Raw genomic sequence first — 20,519 nt, forward strand, 5'->3', positions numbered from 1 at the left:
CACTTATGAAAGGTGGGGGCTCAAATGAAAAAACATATGATATAATATTGTAAGTTGCAATGCCTTATTAAAGGTGAGCTATGAATTTTAGGTAATAATGATACACAGATTTGCTAGACATTGAGCACCCATATGCACAGAAATAATCCAACCCATTTATGATACAGCAGAGATTGCTATGAAAATTCAATAAAAATTACATGGAATAACAGCTATTCTAATATTACATTTGAACTTGCTAATTTTTACACCCCAGAGACACTGAGGCCCTGAGATCAAAGGCTAGCATGAATATCAATAGTTACATTAAAATAACAGATCACAAGGCTGTAAACCTTCAGACCCCCATCTTCATATCTTGAGAGTACTGTATACCTGAAGAGGTCCTCCCTGCTCCTGAATGGGTCTTTAGCCATAAGGTTATCCCTGTAATGTAGCCTTTTCTTTTTTCTCTCTCCATTTTCCCTCCATGTGGCATTTCTGTTGCTGCATATAAGTCCCTAGAGGCCTAAGCATCAGTAGTCACAGCTGTCACGAGTGATTTCTATAAAGCATTTCAGGGTGAAAGGTGCTTCATCCACCTACAATGCTATCATTATCAGTCATCTCAGAAAAATCAGAGCTGAGCCTCCTTCCTGTGTGATAGCAGCTGAAAACTGCTGATATCTTCTTGATATGGATTTCTTGATTGTTAACCTAGAATGCAATGTATATTGCTTTGATATTAAATGCATGCAGAAAAGCTTCTTATTTGAAGGATTAAAAGTAAAATCTGGTTTTGTTCTCATTTCCTTCTGTTCTATTCGAACAGCAGGAGTACAGACTTATTTTTACTATCCTTCTTTTTAGGGCACTGGGATTTTGACATTAAACAAGAGAAGGGATTTATTTTAAATATCTAGGCCTAAACCAAGCAAGGAACAAGGGCTAGAGTCAGTGACATGAAAATTGGACTTTGTTACATTAGAAGCAACTCTAGATATTTTTTCCCTAATTGATTCAGCAACTGCTGAAAAGTTCATTTACTATAATCAATATTACTTTACATTGTACCTCAATCAAAAACTACTTTTCCATGGTCAATAGCAATTAGACAAATGGATAGAAATGATAACATTGATGTTGATGGACTTCAAGATTTATACCTGCCATTCTTTTAAAAAATAACGACAGGGAAACAGCTAATTGCATTATATTGAATTTGAAACCTTTTAGAAACAACATAGAAAGGGCTTTGAAAATAAGTCAGAAATATCCTAGGTCAGGAAGCTGAGAAAAAAAAAGATATATCTAAACCTTTCTACTGATGTTTTATTAAGTTAATCAAGATCTAACAAATGATAGGAAAAACATGGAAACAAAACCAAGAAGGACACAAGTGGGATATAAATGGGTACCTTATAGGAATGTTCTAAGAAATGAAATATTTTCACCGGAAAGGACTTTATAAATAACAGTCTGTGGTTTTCATGAAGAACTATGGTCTGTGTCCAATGGAATGATAGTAAGGAAAAAAGGCAAACTATAGCAGGAGGCATACTAAACAAAAGTGATAAGAAATGAGCGTGCACCTGTAAAGAACCAAATGGTTTGTTTGAATGAACAGAAAAAAGGATTTACCTTCTGGTGCAGTGCATGTCAATCCAGCTATGTGTATGCATCCCACATCTCACATACTGGCTGCTTTGTGATGGGCATTCTCATTTTTCTCTTTGATGCATTTCAAAACCTATGGTGGATGCTTTAGACCAATACTTCCAGGAGAACAAAATTGCAGTAGTACAGAGGGAATGTTCATTCAGCATTGTTAGAATCAAGATGGGGTGAGTTAAACTAAGGACAGTACTGGCAGTGGAAGCCAGAGAAGCACTTGCAAAGGTGCATGAGGAGCTGCAGTAGAGAGAGATGGAGGCTGGGGTGGAGATCTCATTGGCACAACAAGAGGTCATCAGTGTGGATGCAAGGTCATTAAATATGGGTGTATGGTGCACACCCTGCTCCACAGGAAGCAGCTACCCAGCAGTAAAGCACACTCAATACAACTCTTTCTTACAATCATGATTTAATGTTATATCACAGTTTAATTTGATCAAAACACTATGACAGTAAGACTATGTGACCAAATCTAAATTACATAAACACAGCAATTAGTAAAGTGGCAAGGTCCAGGGACTGGGTATGCAGATGAAGTCTGGTGAATAGTATATCCCAAATTACTATAGGACACTAAGCCTTGGAGAATATTAATATTAAAAGAGCATAACTGTATCACAGCCAATGTAACTTTCTTATTTTTCTGAGGATTTCTCTCTTCAAAATAGTAGTCCTTTCAAAAAAAACCTGGTGTTTGGTATAAAATATAACACATTGTATATATAATATATAATAATATAATAAAGTATATATTAAAATAAGAAATAATCTGGTAGTTAGTATATCCCTCCAACACAAATTACTACAGGACACTAAACCTTGGGGAATATTAATATTAAAAGAGCATAATTATATCACAACCAATTTAACTTTCTTATTTTTCCAAGGATTTCTCTCTTCAAAAATAGCAGTCCTTCAAAAAAAAAAAAAAAAACACAACCTGGAAACACCAACCTCATACTTTTGCTTTCTGATTTGTAGAAGTTTTTGGACTGTGTTACTAATGCCTACAAAATATTCGCACTTTCTTCTCTCATCTTGCTGAAGCGACCCCTAACTTTCTTTGACCATACGCCTTTTAGCATCTATCCTCACCATCCCTCTCCATTCATTACCCTCATAGTGCTCAGAAAAATCCAACGTATAATGAATTGGCTAATACTATTGTCCTATCTGAACCATTTCAATAACTTTCAATTATACTTCAATTTGATTCCACCATTGTACTAACCAGTCTGAAATGACCTGCAAGATACCCTTCCCCCATAGCCTTAGCTCATACTATTCCCCCTAGTTTATGGTTCTCCATGCACTAAGCACTTTTTTACCTGAGGAACCTATCCTCTTAATCTCCGTTTCCTGTCTTTCTGTTAAGAGCCATCCCCAGTATCTGGGAAGCTATGAGACAATCTTTCTTAGCACATGATTTATGGGTCTTTGTCCTGGAAAAGAGCAGAATTAGCCAGAAGCCCTGATAATCTCCCATATTTCTTTTATTTGATGTAAATAGTTATCTATGAGCACTCCACTTTGATTCCTAATAGTGTGGTTCATTGATGAGCTTCCGATGAGATTTTAAGAAGCCCCAAGAGGCAAGAAAGAAGGGAGACAGATGGAAAACAAGCAATTATAAGTGTGGTGATGAGTATGAAAAATGAGAAAAGATCCATTTAGAAATAATAAGTTTTAAAAAGCTAAGGAAAGAGATTGTTATCTATAGCAGGAGAAACCTAAGGAAGTAATGAATATAAAATTCCAAAATTAAAGTACCAGTGGACCTAAAAAGTCAAAGAGGAACTACTAAACATGATATAGATACACATAGAGAGACAGGGAATGCAAGCAAATGAATGAGAAAGTCCAGTGTGAAATATTTTTAAATAATATCTTGACTTACATTATATAAGAATAAGAGAATTAAAAAAGCTAATTTTGAATCTTTGTAAAAAGTTGATTCCTAAAATTTTGACCTGTTATAAAATTAGCATTGATTCCCAGTTCTCATTGGTCCAAGACTCCGCCACATGAACTTTCTTGTTGTGTCTCAAAGGGACAAAATAGATGTTAGTACTTCAGGTAGGTTTGTTTTCCTTCAATTATGCTATTTACTTTCTGTAATGCAAAGACTTTCATCAATGATCTTTTGTTAAAAATAAAATGCTGTATGTACAATGCGCACACATCTTGTTGAAAACAGGACAGAGTTTTTACTATTTTAGCTTCACTCAGGCATTTAGTACAAGTCTGCTCTTATGTTAAGCTATATTGTGTTCCTACCTTCTCATTTAAGGGTGACATGGAGATACAATTTATAAGCATCTAGCTGAATGCAGAGGCATTCATGTCTTGTGAGGACACACACAAGTGTAGTAGGCATGAATGGGTTTGCTGAGCTTGTCACAGTTCATTGGAAGCAGAAGATGAATCAACAACAAAGAGGACATTTTAAATTATCATTCTGATTTCAATTTACTGCTACACCCACAAGTCTCTCTAAGTAATAGAGCAAATAAATAACCACTCTATAACAGGAAAACCACTCATCCTTTACACAAACCAAGAGGACTGTAATAATTACTGGGGACTTGAATAGGGCTAAATTGTCAACTAAAAATGATAACAAGCTGTATGAGTATTACGACTCCAAAATTGAGCTTGTAGAATTTTTAATTTTGCTTACTTTTGTTTTTTTCTTCTACTGAGAATTATGAAACAATGTGATCAGAACAGAGTTCTGATATAGTTTCTAAAACAATTCACTTGGACAAAAACTAGAATATGAAAAAATTCTCTGAACCAGAATAACCTTTTTTATTCCAGTACTTTCAATTACATTTTATATAATCAGAATATATTGCTAAACATACACATATGGATTTCCATGGGTGAATAATTATGTGTATATTTGTTCACCAAAGTTTTGGGGTACCTGATATACATAACAACAGATATCAAATATTTCATTTACTCTTTACAATAAACCAGTTAAATGGGTATTACAATTCCTAATTCAGAGAAGAAGGAAGGGAGATTTGGTTAAAATTAGACTCAATGAACACAGCTAGAGGTTGATGAAGGTGATATGCAATTTGTACCCAGGAATTTTGGCCCTTGTTATGGGTTAAACTGTGCTTCCCAAAAACAGATGTTGATGTCCTAATCCCCAGTGCCTGAGAATGTGAACTCATATGGAAATAGGTTCATTGGCAGGGTGCGGTGGCTCATGCCTATAATCCCAGCTACTCGGGAAGCTGAGGCAGGAGAGTCACTTCAACCTGGGAGGTGGAGGTTGAAGTGAGCTGAGATCGTGCCATTGCACTCCAGCCTGGACAACAAGAGCAAAACTCTGCCTCAAAAGAAAAAAAAAAAAAAAGAAAATAAATAGATTCATTGTAAATGAGTTAGATTAATTAATTAAGATGAGGTCATAATGGAGTAGGGTGGACCATTAATGCAATATGACTGGTATCTTTATAAGAAGACAACAAGGGACACAGAGACAGACACACAAGGACAAAACAAGTAGTGAGATTTTTAAAAGTCCATTGTTTTAATACACTCAGTCCATGATACTTTGTTATTGCAGCTCTAGAAAATGAATATAATCCCCTGAACCCGTGTTCCTTCTCCTGTGGCACACTGCCTCCACTTCTTAGGAATGAAGTGGGACAAAGGAAGTTTGAAGCCATGGAAATGATTTTACTCTAAAGTTTTCTATGACTTTCAAACGCTCATCTTCTCTCTTCGTTCTCCCTTTCTATATTCCACTTCTTTCACTTTATTGGTCAGACATCTAGATAAACACTATACACACATTATTTTGTCTTATTTTAGCAATAGCCAAAGAACAAGTACTACAATTATTATCTTTATATTATAAATGAAGAAACTGAGACTTAGAGAGTCAAACTTGCCAAAGGTTACAAATAAAGTAAGTTATGGAACTGGGATTCAGAGCTGAATCTAACTGATTTCAGAGCCCAAATTCAAGCCATCTTCTCATACTGCATTATTTCAGTCTAATTCAGGCCATGATAGTATACAATTCACTGTTTATACTTTCGAATAAAGGTAAACAAAAGTAAATGGAAGCCATGTCTAAAAACAATGTCTAACAAAATTATACCCTGTGGAACCTTATGGAATACGATGAAGAAAGAACAAATATTTGGTGCCAGCTTACACTATATTAGGTAAAAGGTAAAATTGAATTTACATATTTTCTTATTTAATTATCAGAATATAATTTAGATCTATTGTGCAAGCAAAGCAGTGAGGCTCAAAGACACAAAGGAAATGACTCAGGGTTATATAGAGTATACATGACAGAGGCAAGATTCAAATCTAGTACCTTATGCCTCATACTTTCCAGTTCCCACTGAAATAGATGAGAAGTTTGTCACTAAAAGCAACTTAGTGCATTGTTTCTTTCTTATCTCCATCTCATTTTCCATACATATCTCTACAGTATTTATAATTTTAGGTCTTCCAATGAGCCCCTTCACTTTATGTTTTCTTTTTTTTTCCCCCAGAGATTTCTAAAATACCACTGGTTGCTTTTCACAGAAGTCACATTCTGAAGAATTGGGGGGAATGTCCATACGCGTAGGGAAAGATGCCCAGCATACAAGGCAGTGACTGTGCATGTTCCCCCAGGCCATAGGCATCAGCATTCCTTTCCAAAAAGCAATTGGAGAGGATCAACAGAACACTATATATATAAGGAAACAAGATACCCTGGTTCCTACATTTCTATTCTCTCATCTATCAAAGACTATGGAAATGGTTCTTGGTTAAGTTAGGAATGGAGGAAAGACTGAGAAGTGTAAGTAAAATGATTCTGTACCCTAACATATCAATGACGACTGTGAACTGAATTGTGTTGCCATGACATTCACATAGTAAAGCTCTAACCTCCAATGTGAAGGTACTTGGAAATTAGTCTTTTGAGATGTTATTAGTTTTATAAGAGTGCGGCTCTCATGATGAGATTAGTACCTTTATAAGAAGACACACCAGAGAGCTGACTTTCTCTCTATTTCTCCTCCATGTGTAGACTCAAGAAAGCAGCAGTCCTCAAGCCAAGAAGAGGGATCTTGCCTCTGGAACTGTGAGAAATAAATTTCTGCTGTTTAAGTCACCAGTCTATGGTATTTTGTTATGATAGCCCAAGCAGACTAAGACACCACCCAGTAGAAATTTTTGTGGTGATGATGAAAATGTTATATATCTGTGATGTTCAATATTACTGTAACTAGTCACATTTGGGTAATGTGGATGAAGAATTGAATTGTTAATTTTATTCAATTACATTTAATTAAAATTTGTTTAGTTGTATTTGGCTAGTGCTTACCATATTGGACAGTGCAGCTGTACAACAAAACACAGTATTGTTGCAATTTGTCCCCCAAAGAAGACTGCAGTATAGCTGCCTGGTCACATCATTCCCATACATACTCACATCTGCCCCAACAGCTGGTCCTGCAGTGACCATGTCCCACTGACAGACCACTGCAGAGTCACCCAGCATGAAAGGTGACCCAACAGCAGCCTCATCTCTTCAGAGAGACAGATACCTGCCTAGCTGTGCCCATACATGCCAAGCTGGTCCTCAGCATAAGATAACCATAGCACTGTCATCACAAATTCTCACAGCCTAGGCCACTGAGGCAATTGCAGACATTGCTGACACAAAAGATGTTGACACAGATTACAGCTAAAGAGACTGCATTATGCTACTGAGTCTACTCAAAACCAAACTGAATGCAACATAACCAAATAAAACCCCAGAACCCATCTACAGCAAAGAGCCTTCTCATAAAAGCTACTCCATAAAGATCACACCACTGCACTGCAACCTGGGTAACAGAGCAAAATCCCATTCTAAATTAAATAAATAGGTAAATTTTTTAAAGGTACTGCATAAAATTGTAAAAAGTTTTTATTCCAACAGATATGCAGATATCAATGTAAGGACACAAGAAACATGAATAATCAAGGAAACATGACACCTCCAAAGAACACAATAAGTCTCCAGTAACAGACCCCGAAGAAAAGAACACTAACAAAATGCCTGAAAATTAATTTAAAATAATGATCATAAGGAAACTCATCAAAATACAAGGAAATACACACAAATAATTCAATGAAATTAAGAAAACAATTCATGGTCTGAATGAATATCAACAGTCATAATTATAAAAAAGAATTAAGCAGACACCTTGGGGCTAAATAATGCAGTAAATAAAATGAAAAACACAACTGAGTGCTTCAACAACAGAATAGATCAAGCAGAAGCAGAAGAAAAAAGTGTTTAAAGTTGAAGTTAGGTAGTTTTGAAATAACCCACTCAGAATATTAAAAATAAATAAAAGTAATAAAAACTAAAGGATGCCTACAGGACTCATGAGACACCATAAAATAAACAGGAGTTACAGTGGGAGAAGAGAGGGATAAAGGCACAGAAAACCTATTTGATAAAATAATAGCTGAACTCTTCCCAAATATGGGGAGAGATATGATCATCCAGATTCAGAAAACTCAAAGGTCCCCAATTACATTTAACCCAAAAGGAACTGCTTGAAGGCATTTTATACTCACTACCAAATTCAAAACGGAGAGAATTCTAAAACATGAAAGAGAATAGCATCAAGTCACATAGAAGGGAATCTCTATTAGACTACCTGCAGACTTCTCAGCAGAAACCTTGCAGGCCAGGAGAGAATAAAACAATATATTCAAATTCTGAAAGAATAAAAAACTGTCAACTAAGAATACTACTTTCAACAAAGCTATACTTCAGAAATATAGAAGAAAGACTTCCCCAGACAAATATAATCTGAGAAAATTTATGACTACTAAATCAGCCTTACAAGAACTGCTTAAGAGAGTGCTACAACTGGAAACAAAAGGACAATAATTGCCATCATGAAAATACAATAAAATAGAAAAGTTGCCAGTAGAAGTAAATCCATAAATTGAACTCAGAATACCCCAGTGATGTAACAGTGTAATGTAAATCTCTCAATCCTTTAGTATGGAAGGTTCAAGTCAAAATAGTCAAAAACAGTAAGGTATCATTAGCAGCTAAGGAACACATAATAGATTTTTAACAGAGTAAATTAAGACAACAAAAATATAAATTGTAGAGAGGAGAGAAAATGTCTAGAGTATTTTTATGTCACCAAAGTTAAATTGCTCTCAACTTAAAATAGGTTATTACAACCACAAGACTTTTTATGTTATCTTTATGGTAACCACAAAGAAACAAATTGTAGCAGATATACAAATAATCCAAAAAAGAAAACAAGGCTCAGCATGACAGAAAACCACCAAACCACAGAATAAAAAATAAAGAGAGGAAGAAAGAAACAAAGGATCTACAAAATATTCAGAAAAAAATTAACAAAAAGGAAGGAGTAAATCCTCAAGTTCTTATCTATCAATAATAACCTGGAATGTAAGTGGACCAAATTCTCAAATAAAAATATATAGAGTAGCTGAATGGATAAAAACAGCAACAAAAACAAACAAAAAGACAGAAGACCCAACTATATGATGCCTGTAAGAGATTCATCTCACTGTTACAGACAAACAAACTGAATGTGAAGAAATGAAAAAAGACATTTCATACAAATGGAAACCAAAAGAGAAAAAAGAGTAGCCACCTTTATATTAGGTAAATTAGACTTTAAGTCAAATATTGTATAAAGAGACATAGAAGTCATTATATAATGGTAAAGACATCAATTCAAGAAGAGACTATAACAATTATAAATAAATGTGCACCCAACACTGAGGCACTCAGCTACTAAAGCAAATATTAATAGACCTAAGCAGAGAGAAGGACAGCAATATCACAAAAGTATGAGACTTTACCACCTAACTTTCAACAATGAACAGGTCATCTGTTCACAAAAAAATAGACAAAGAAATATTAGATATAAATCATATGATAGAGAAAATGAACCTAACAGACATTTACAGAACATTCAGGACATTTCATCCAACAGCATCAGAATACTTGTTTTTCTCAACTGCATATGGAACATTCTCCAGGATAGATCACATTTTATGCCACAAAACAAGTCTTAAATTTAATAAGACAGAGATAATATCAGGTATCTTCTCCAATCACAATGATGTTAAACTATATAAATTAACAATAAATAAAACTTTCTAAACTTTATGAAAACATAAAAATTACACAACATACTTCTGAAAGATCAAGGAGTTAATACATTTTTTAAAAATTGAAAAATTTGAGACAAACAAGAATGGAAACACATCATACCAAATCTACGGGCCACAGCAAAAACAATTCTAAGTAGAAAATGTATAACAATAAATGCCTACATCAAAAAAGAAGAAAGATTTATAATAAATAAGCTAATGATTCAACTCAAGGAACCAGAAAAACAAGCTCAAACTAAACACAAAATTGGTAGAAGAAAGAAATGCTAAAACTCAGAGTAGAAATAAATAAAATAAAGACTAAACAAAATGAAGAGTTGGTTTATTGAAAAGATAAACAATATTAACAAACCTTTACGTAGATTAATTAAGAAAAAATGAAAGAATACTCAAAAACAGTTTAAAAGGAGACATTACAATTGATATCACAGAAATACAATGAATCATAAAAGACTATTATAGAAACCTAAATGTCAAATCATTTAATAACAGAAGAAATGGATAAACTCCTGGATATATACAACCTATGAAGATTAAATTATAGGGAAACAGAAATCTAAACAGACCAGTAATGAGTGAGGAAACTGAATCTAATAAAAAGTCTTTTATCAAAGAAAAGCTCAGGATATGATGACTTCACTGCTGAACTCTATTAAATATCCAAATAATAATAATATCAATGATCCATAAACTATTCCAAAAAATTGAGGAAGAAGGAATACTTCCAAACTTATTCATGAGGCTGGGATTACCCTGTCTGCAAAACCAGAAAAGGACACAAACACACACACACACAACTAAACAAAACAAAAATGTATAGGCCAGTAGCTCTGATGACCTCAGATTCAAAAATTCCCAACAAGACACTAGCAAACCAAAGCCATTATCACATTAAAGAGATCATTCACTATGATCAACTGGGAGTCATCGCAGGGATGCAAGGATGATTTACAGAAATTGATAAATGTGATGGACCACATTAGTAGAGAGAAAGATAAAAATTATATGTTTATTTCAATAGATGCAAAAAAGTCCCTTGACAAAACTCAATATCCCTTCATGATAAAAATTATAACAAATTAGGCATAAAAGGTGTGTACTTCAACACAGTAAAGACTATATATGCCACACTCACAGTTAACATCTTAACTGTGAATTAAGTTAACTTAACTGTGAATGGAGAAAAGGTGAACACATTTCCTCTGAGATCAAGAACAAATGAGAATGCCCACTTTTACCACTGCTATTCAACATAGTATTGGAAGTGCTGGCCAGAGAAATTAGCTGTGAGAGAGAGAGAAAAAAATATATATATATTCATCCAAATTGGGAAGAGGAAGTCAAATTGTCCCTTTTGCAAATGACATGATTTTATATGAGAAAACACTAAGGATTTCAACAACAACTAAACTGTTAGAACTAATAAACAAATTCAGATAAGTTGCAGGATACAAAATCAAAATACCAAATTCATTATATGCCAACAGTGAGCTATCTGAAAAATAAATAAATAATAATAATTTCATTTACAATAGCCACAAAAAATAAGCTACCTAGAAATAAACAGGTTAAAGATTTCTACACCGAAAACTATTAAACATTAATGCAAGAAATTTAAAAAGACAGAAAAACATGGAAAGATGTCCCACAGAAATGGATTGAAACAATTAGTATTGTTAAAATAGCCAATATAATGGTAGTTAAAACTACACCAAAAGATCTACAAATATAATGCAAGCCCTATCAAAATTCTAAGAACACTCTTCACAGAAATAGAAAAAAAAAAATTCTAAAATTTATATAAAACCACGAAAGACTCTGAGCAGCCAAAGCTATCCTCAGCAAAAAGGAACAAAGCTGGAGACATCAAACTACCTGACTTTAAAATATACTACCAATATATAATAACCATGGCATAAAAACAGACATGGAGTCCAGGCGCGGTGGCTCACGCCTGTAATCCCAGCACTTTCGGAGGCCGAGGAGGGTGGATCACGAGGTCAGGAGATCAAGACCATCCTGGCTAACATGGTGAAATCCAGTCTCTACTAAAAATACAAAAAATTAGCTGGGCGTGGTGGCGGGCGCGTGTAGTCTCAGATACTCCGGGAGCTGAGGCAGGAGAATGGTTTGAACCTGGGAGGTGGAGCTTGCAGTGAGCCAAGTCTACGCCACTGTACGCCAGCCTGGGTGACAGAGTGAGACTCTGTCTCAAACACACACACACACACACACACACACACACACACACACACACACACACAGATATGGGTCAGTGGAACAGAATAGAAAACCCAGAAGTAAATTCATAGATCTTCAGCAAACTGATTTTCAACAAAGTTTCTAAGAACACAGATTGTAGAAAAGCTAGTATTTTCAATAAACAGCGCTGGAAAAATTGGATATCTACATGCAGAAGAATGAGAGTAGACCCCTATCTGTCACCATATAGAAAAACCAACTCAAAATGGAATAAAGACTTAAATGTAAGATGGAAAATTATGAAACTACTAGAAGAAACTACAGAGGAAAGGTTGCATGACATTGGCTGAGCAAGGATATTTTAAACAAGACCTCAAAAGCACAAAAATAAACAAATGAGATTACATAAAACTAAAAAGTACAACGAATGAAGCTATTAACAGAGAGAAGAGAAAACCTACAGAATAAAATAAAATGCTTACGAATTATACATCTAACAAAGTATTAATATCCAGACTACATAAGAAACTCAATTAGACAGCAAAAAGACAAGCAACTTGATTTAAAAATGAGAAAAAGACCTTAACAGACATTTCTAAAAAAAAAAAAAAAAAAAAAAAAATCACCGACGGGGATGTTTTTAAAATGCTTAACATCATCAGGGAAATGCAAATCAAATTCACAACGAAGTACCACTTCACTTTAGGTAGAATGACGATTATCCAAAACACAAAAGAAAATAAATGTCAGTAAGAATGTGGAGAAAAGGGTGTGTGTGTGTGTGTGTGTGTGTGTGTGTGTGTGTGTGAATACTATTCAGCCATAGAAAAGAATGAAGTCTTGTCATTTGTGACTACATGGATGAACCTGGAGGACATCAAGTTAAGTGAAATAAGCTAGACACAGAAAGACAAATAGTGCTTGATCTCACTCATACATGGAATTAAAAGAAAGAAAGAAAGAAAGAAAGAGAAATAAAGAAAGAGAAAGAAAGAAAAAGAAAGAAAGAAAGAAAGAAAGAGAAAGAAAGAAAGAAAGAAAGAAAGAAAGAAAGAAAGAAAGAAAGAAAGAAAGAAAGAAAGAAAGAAAGAAAGAATAGAAACAGAGAGTACAAGAGTAGTTACCAGAGACTTGCAAGGGGACAGGTTAGGGAGAGGATGGAAAGAGGTTGGTCAATGGGTACAAAGTTGCAAGTAGATAGCACAAATAAATTCTGATCATTGTACAACATAGATATGCATTGAAACATCAAATTTTACCCCCTCGATATGAACAATTACAATGTCTCAGTTTAAAAAACTAAAAACTAAATTTAAAAAGACTAAAGTTAAACAGAATATATGCTAAATTATCTTCTGGAACAGGTGTGGTACCTTAGGTGTAGGCCCAAGGGAAAGAGACTCTAGGACAGAGACGTGTACCCAAAATTATTGGAGGGTGCCCTCAGGACTGATGCCTGTCTGGAAATAGGATTAAGCCAAAGGAGAATTTTAACTGAAATGTTGATCCCATTAGATCTCTGGTGCCAAGGTGGCCCTTCAGAAGCATCCTATCCTAGTGGAATGGGGGCTGGGTCTTTAAACCCGTTATGGTTCCCCACAATTGACCTGCCATTGGTTGAACTTTGGCCCCAGTGAAGATCATGATTTAGGCAAGAAAGTTCTCTTCCACAGAGGGCATTGAAAGTGACTCATCTGTGCACGGTCATCTGCACAGCTACTCCCAGATGTGCGTGAAATGTTTGTCTCAGTTCTGAAGGAGTAATCTGGGCTGTACAGAATAGTATCAATTATGATTGATTTAAAATATTATTTTACTTTATTGCCATAAAGATGTTCTTACCTATCTGTTCATAGTCCCAGTTTTTTGACTTATAAAATAGATGTGTCTCCATAAGGGCATTAAGTATATACTTAATGCTAATCCTGTATGTAGGTTTACCTCCAAAGCAAGCATTGCATAGAATAACCTTTTTAAAAAAAAGACTTATTTTCAGAGCTAGTTATTTTAAATTATCAAAGACTGTAAGGGACGATCTTTCCAGAAAGACTTTCTGGAAGGTCGAGAGGTCCAAACTTTAGTGTTCTGCCTGTTTGTTCTACTAATCAAATGCTAAAAGTGGCTAAAAATAAAGTAAGGCTTTCATTTTAAATATTAGGAAAGTAAAGCCTAGAAATATAGAGAGAAATGCTTAGTATTTTTATTCGTGTGTCTATTCAATGTGTTATTCATTGAATTTCAACTATGTGCCAGATACTGCTAAATACCAGGATATAAAAAAGTAAGCGGTGAGTCTTGCAGTTGAGGGACTGTAGTCTCAAAGAAAAGCCAAGTGAATTATAAAATAATGTAATAACTGATCTGTATTAGGTTGAATTGTGGTCCCCCAAAGATATGATCACCAATATCAACAGGATGTGACTTTATTTGAAATAAGAATGTTTGCTGATGTACTTAATTCAGGATCTTCATATGAGATCTTTTTGGTTTTGACGGTGCCTAAATTCAATGATGAATGCACTTTAAAAAGACAGAATAGGATGATGTTGGCTTCGTAAAATGAGTTAGGGAGGATTCCCTCCTTTTTTATTGATTGGAATAGTTTCAGAAGGAATGGTACCAACTCCTCCTTGTACCTCTGGTAGAATGCAGCTGTGAATCCATCTGGTCCTGGACTTTTTTTGGTTTGTAGGCTATTAATTATTGCCTCAATTTCAGAGCCTGCTATTGGTCTATTCACGGATTCAACTTCTTCCTGATTTAGTCTTGGGAGAGTGTAAGTTTCCAGGAAATTATCCATTTCTTCTAGGTTTTCTAGTTTATTTGCATAGAGGTGTTTATAGTATTCTCTGATGGTAGTCTGTATTTCTGTGGGGTCGGTGGTGATATCCCCTTTATCATTTTTTATTGTGTCTATTTGATTCTTCTCTCTTTTCTTCTTTATTAGTCTTGCTAGCAGTCTATCAAGTTTGTTGATCTTTTCAAAAAACCAGCTCCTGGATTCATTGATTTTTTTGGAGGGTTTTTTGGGTCTCTATCTCCTTCAGTTCTGCTCTGATCTTAGTTATTTCTTGCCTTCTGCTAGCTTTTGAATGTGTTTGCTCTTGCTTCTCTAGTTCTTTTAATTGTGATGTTAGGGTGTCAATTTTAGATCTTTCCTGCTTTCTCTTGTGGGCATTTAGTGCTATAAATTTCCCTCTACACACTGCTTTAAATGTGTTCCAGAGATTCTGGTATGTTGTATCCTTTTTCTCATTGGTTTCAAAGAACATCTTTGTTTCTGCCTTCATTTCATTATGTACCCAGTAGTCATTCAGGAGCAGGTTGTTCAGTTTCCATGTAGTTGAGCGGTTTTGATTGAGTTTCTTAGTCCTGAGTTCTGGTTTGATTGCACTGTGGTCTGAGAGACAGTTTGTTAAAATTTCTGTTCTTTTACATTTGCTGAAGAGTGCTTTACTTCCAACTCTGTGGTCAATTTTGGAATAAGTGCGATGTGGTGCTGAGAAGAATGTATATTCTGTTGATTTGGGGTGGAGAGTTCTGTAAATGTCTATTAGGTCTGCTTGGTGCAGAGTTGAGTTCAATTCCTGGATATCCTTGTTAACTTTCTATCTCGTTGATCTGTCTAATGTTGACAGTGGGGTGTTAAAGTCTCCCATTATTATTGTATGGGAGTCTAAGTCTCTTTGTAAGTCTCTAAGGACTTGCTTTATGAATCTGGGTGCTCCTGTATTGGGTGCATATATATTTAGGATAGTTAGCTCTTCCTGATGTATTGATCCCTTTACCATTGTGTAATGGCCTTCTTTGTCTCTTTTGATCTTTGATGGTTTAAAGTTTGTTTTATCAGAGACTAGGATTGCAACCCCTGCTGTTTTTTGTTTTCCATTTGCTTGGTAGATCTTCCTCCATCCCTTTATTTTGAGCCTATGTGTGTCTCTGCATGTGAGATGGGTCTCCTGAATACAGCAAACTGATGGATCTTGACTCTTTATCCAGTTTGCCAGTCTATGTCTTTTAATTGGACCATTAATCCATCTACATTTAAGGTTAACATTGTTATGTGTGAACTTGATCCTGTCATTATGATATTAGCTGGTTATTTTGCTCACTAGTTGATGCAGTTTCTTCCTAGCATAGACGGACTTTACATTTTGACATGTTTTTGCAATGGCTGGTACCTGTTGATACCAAAGCCTGGCAGAGATACAACAAACAAAGAGAATATTAGACCAATATCCCTGATGAACATTGATGCAAAACTCCTCAGTAAAATACTGGAAAACCGAATCCAGCAGCACACCAAAAAGCTTATCCACCATGATCAAGTGGGCTTCATCCCAGAGATGCAAGGTTGGTTCAACCTACACAAATCAATAAATGTAATCCAGCATATAAACAGAACCAAAGACAAAAACCACGTGATTATCTCAATAGATGCAGAGAAGGCCTTTGACAAAATTCAACAGCCCTTCATGCTAAAAACTCTCAATAAATTTGATATTGGTGGTATGTATCTCAAAATAATATGAGCTATTTAAGACAAACCCACAGCCAATATCATACTGAATGGGCAAAAACTGGAAGCATTCCCTTTGAAAACTGGCACAAGATGCCCTCTCTCACCTCTCCTATTCAACATAGTGTTGGAAGTTCTGGCTAGGGCAATCAGGCAAGAGAAAGAAATAAAGAGTATTCAGTTAGGAAAAGAAGAAGTCAAATTGTCCCTGTTTGCAGATGGCATGATTGTATATTTAGAAAACCCCATTGTCTCAGCCCAAAATCTCCTTAAGCTGATAAGTAAATTCAGCAAAGTCTCAGAACACAAAATCGATGTGCAAAAATCACAAACTTTCTTATACACCAGTAACAGACAGAGAGCCAAATCATGAATGAACTCCCATTCACAATAGCCTCAAAGAGAATAAAATACTCAGGAATCCAACTTACAAGGGACGAAAAGGACCTCTTCAAGGAGAACTACAAACCACTGCTCAGTGAAATAAAAGAGGACACAAACAAATGGAAGAACATACCATTCTTATGGATAGGAAGAATCATTGTGAAAATGGCCATACTGCCCAAGGTAATTCATAGATTCAATGCCATTCCCATTAAGCTACCAATGAGTTTCTTCACAGAATTGGAAAAAACTGCTTTAAAGTTCATATGGAACCAAGAATGACCCTGCATTGCCAAGAAAATCCTAAGCCAAAAGAACAAAGCTGGAAGCATCACGCTACCTGACTTCAAGCTATACTACAAGGCTACAGTAACTGAAACAGCATGGTACTGGTACCAAAACAGAGATATAGACCAATGAAACAGAACAGAGCCCTCAAAAATAATACCACACATCCACAACCATCTGATCTTTGACAAACCTGACAAAAACAAGAAATGGGGAAAGCATTCCCTATTTAATAAATGGTGCTGGGAAAATTGGCTAGCCATAAGTTGAAAGCTGAAACTGGATCCTGTCCTTATTCCTTATACAAAAATTAATTCAAGATGGATTAGAGACTTAAATGTTAGACCTAAAACCATAAAAACCCTAGAAGAAAACCTAGGTAATACCATTCAGGAGATAGGCATGGACAAGGACTTCATGTCTAAAACACCAAAAGCAACGGCAACAAAAGCCAAAATTGACAAATGGGATCTCATTAAACTAAAGAGCCTCTGCACAGCAAAAGAAACTACCATCAGAGTGAACAGGCAACCTATAGAATGGGAGAACATTTTCGCAATCTACTCATCTGACAAAGGAATCATATCCAGAACCTACAGAGAACTCAATCAAATTTACAAGAAAAAAACAAACAATCCCATCAAAAAGTGGGCAAAGGATATGAACAGCCACTTCTCAAAAGAAGACATTCATACAGCCAACAGACACATGAAAAAATGTGCATCATCACTCGCCATCAGAGAAATGCAAGTCGAAACCACAATGAGATACCATCTCACACCAGTTAGAATGGTGATCATTAAAAAATCAGGAAACAACAGGTGCTGGAGAGGATGTGGAGAAGTAGGAACACTTTTACACTGTTGGTGGGATTGTAAACTATTTCAACCATTGTGGAAAACAGTATGGCGATTCCTCAAGGATCTAGAATTAGAAATAACATTTGACCCAGCCATCCCATTACTGGGTATATATCCAAAGGATTATAAATCATGCTGCTATAAAGACACATGCACACGTATGTATATTGCAGCACTATTCACAATAGCAAAGACTTGGAACCAACCCAAATGTCCATCAGTGACAGACTGGATTAAGAAAATGTGGCACATACACACCGTGGAATACTATGCAGCCACAAAAAAGGATGAGTTCGTGTCCTTTGTAGGGACATGGATGTAGCTGGAAACCATCATTCTCAGCAAACTATCGCAAGAACAGTAAACCAAATACCACATGTTCTCACTCATAGGTGGGAAATGAACAACGAGATCACTTGGACACAGGAAGGGGAATATCACACACTGGGTTGTATTGTGGGGAGGGGTGGGAGGGATAGCATTAGGAGATATACCTAATATAAATGACGAGTTAATGGGTGCAGCACAGTAACATGGCACATGTATACATATGTAACAAACCTGCACGTTGTGCACATGTACCCTAGAACTTAAAGTATAATAATAATAAAAAAGAATGACAGAATAGGAAACACACAAAGATAAGGGAAGAAGGCCACGTGAAGACAGGCAGAGACTGGGGCTATGCTTCCCAATCTAAAGAATACCAGGAATCCCTAGAAACCAAAAGGAACAATAAAGTATTCCTGCCTAGAGCCTTCAGAGGGAGCGTAGTCCTACCAACACTGATTTTGGAGTTCAGACCTAAAAAGTGTGAGAAGAGAAATGTCCTCTGTCTCCAATTAGTAAGTGGTGGTGTGCTGGGGCAGCCCAAGGAACTCCCTACCTGCTGTAACAGAGATAGAAGCAAAATATGTGGGGAAACAGTGTAGAACCAAGCTTTCTGTGGGGCAATGTGGTTTTACAAGGGACATGATATCAGACCCAGAACTTTAAAAAAGAGTTAGTATTTTCCAGGTGAAGTTAGTTTAGGGCCAATCTACCGTTTCATTCCTGTTGGCAGAGCTTAATTTGGTCGTGCTGGTGATGTTTGGGAATGATAAGCTCACTATGCAGTTGACCTTTGAACAAAACAGATTTGAACTACAAGGGCCCACTTACACAGATTGTCTTCTTCTTCTGCCACTTCTGAAACAGCAAGACCATCCCCTCCCCTTCCTCCTCCTCCTCAGCCTACTCAACCTTCATCACAAGGATGAAGACCTTTATGATGATCCACTTCCGGTTAATAAATAGTAAATATATTTTCTCTACTTTATGATTTTCTTAATAACATTCTGATATTCTCTAGCTTACTTTACTGTAAGAATATAGGATATAATACATATATAAAATATGTGTCAATTGACTGTTTATGTAATCAATAAGGTTTCCAGTCAACAATAGACTATTAGTAGTTAAGTGTTTGGGGAGTCAAAAGTTATATGCAGATTTTTGACTGCACAGGGTGTGGGGTTCAGCAACCCTGACCTTGTTGTTGTTCAAGGATCAACTGTGGCTATCTTAAACTATGTAGAGTTTATTTTAAGGATAGACATGTAGATAAGTAAACAAGGATTTCAGCCATATGCATAGATTTCAAGGGAAGCCAGGCAAAGCAAAGCATCCAAGCTAAGAAGGAGCAGAAACAGTAGCAAAACTAGTCTCTGAGCTTGGACAAGTCAGTCGTTTGAATCCTAAACAGCTCTAGAAATATCTGCAGCAAAGCTTCTCAATTTTTATTCTAACTCTTTACTATTAATTCAAATCTATCTCTATATCTGTCCACTTACTTTTCTGTTAACAATTTGATGATTCTCCTCCAGATTTCCTAACACAAACTCCAGGGAAAGAATCATATTGACTCACCTAGTAATCTACCAAGCCCTGTCAGAGGCTACTGTCCCTCCTATTCCACTTTTCAAAGCCTGTCAAAGATGACAAAGATGACAAACAAGTGGTAAGACTCTAGAAAAGGCTACAGTTGTGAAGGGCCTTAAATGTCTATCTGAACAATTTTAATTTTATTCTTTGTTTTGAGGTAATTAAAATATTCTTTTGTATGGGGAAATGCCATGATTAACTTTGCTTTTTAGGAAGACACCTATACAACTAAAAACTAAAATGCAATGAGACTCATGGTAAAGGTGTTAGCGAGAAGCTTTTCTAGTGTTCAAACCAGATGAGGGCTGAGATAGAACTGGAATCCAATGTTTTTCTGCCATCTACTCCTTAGTAGTTTCATGTAGGAAGCTGTCTAAAATATGAAGCACACAGATCTCTTGAGATTTTCTGCTTTGATCTTTGCTTTTTTATTTAGCTTCATTTAGCACCAGTGAATCACTGGAAAAGGGGATTTGATGACTTCAGGTTCGTAGATG

General features: G+C 35.8%; 1 long non-coding RNA gene across 1 annotated transcript in view; it reads left to right on the plus strand.

The window, feature by feature from the left end:
• The window catches only part of LOC112629732, a 50,116-nt gene extending 30,018 nt beyond the window's left edge, over window positions 1-20,098 (plus strand). Inside the window, exon 3 of the long non-coding RNA XR_003120747.1 lies at window positions 19,965-20,098. This is a non-coding gene — a long non-coding RNA (uncharacterized LOC112629732). The remainder of the gene's footprint in view (window positions 1-19,964) is intronic.
• Window positions 20,099-20,519: the final 421 nt, after the last annotated feature.

This window comes from Theropithecus gelada, chromosome 8 (genome assembly GCF_003255815.1).
Source record: "Theropithecus gelada isolate Dixy chromosome 8, Tgel_1.0, whole genome shotgun sequence".
NCBI lineage: Eukaryota > Metazoa > Chordata > Mammalia > Primates > Cercopithecidae > Theropithecus > Theropithecus gelada.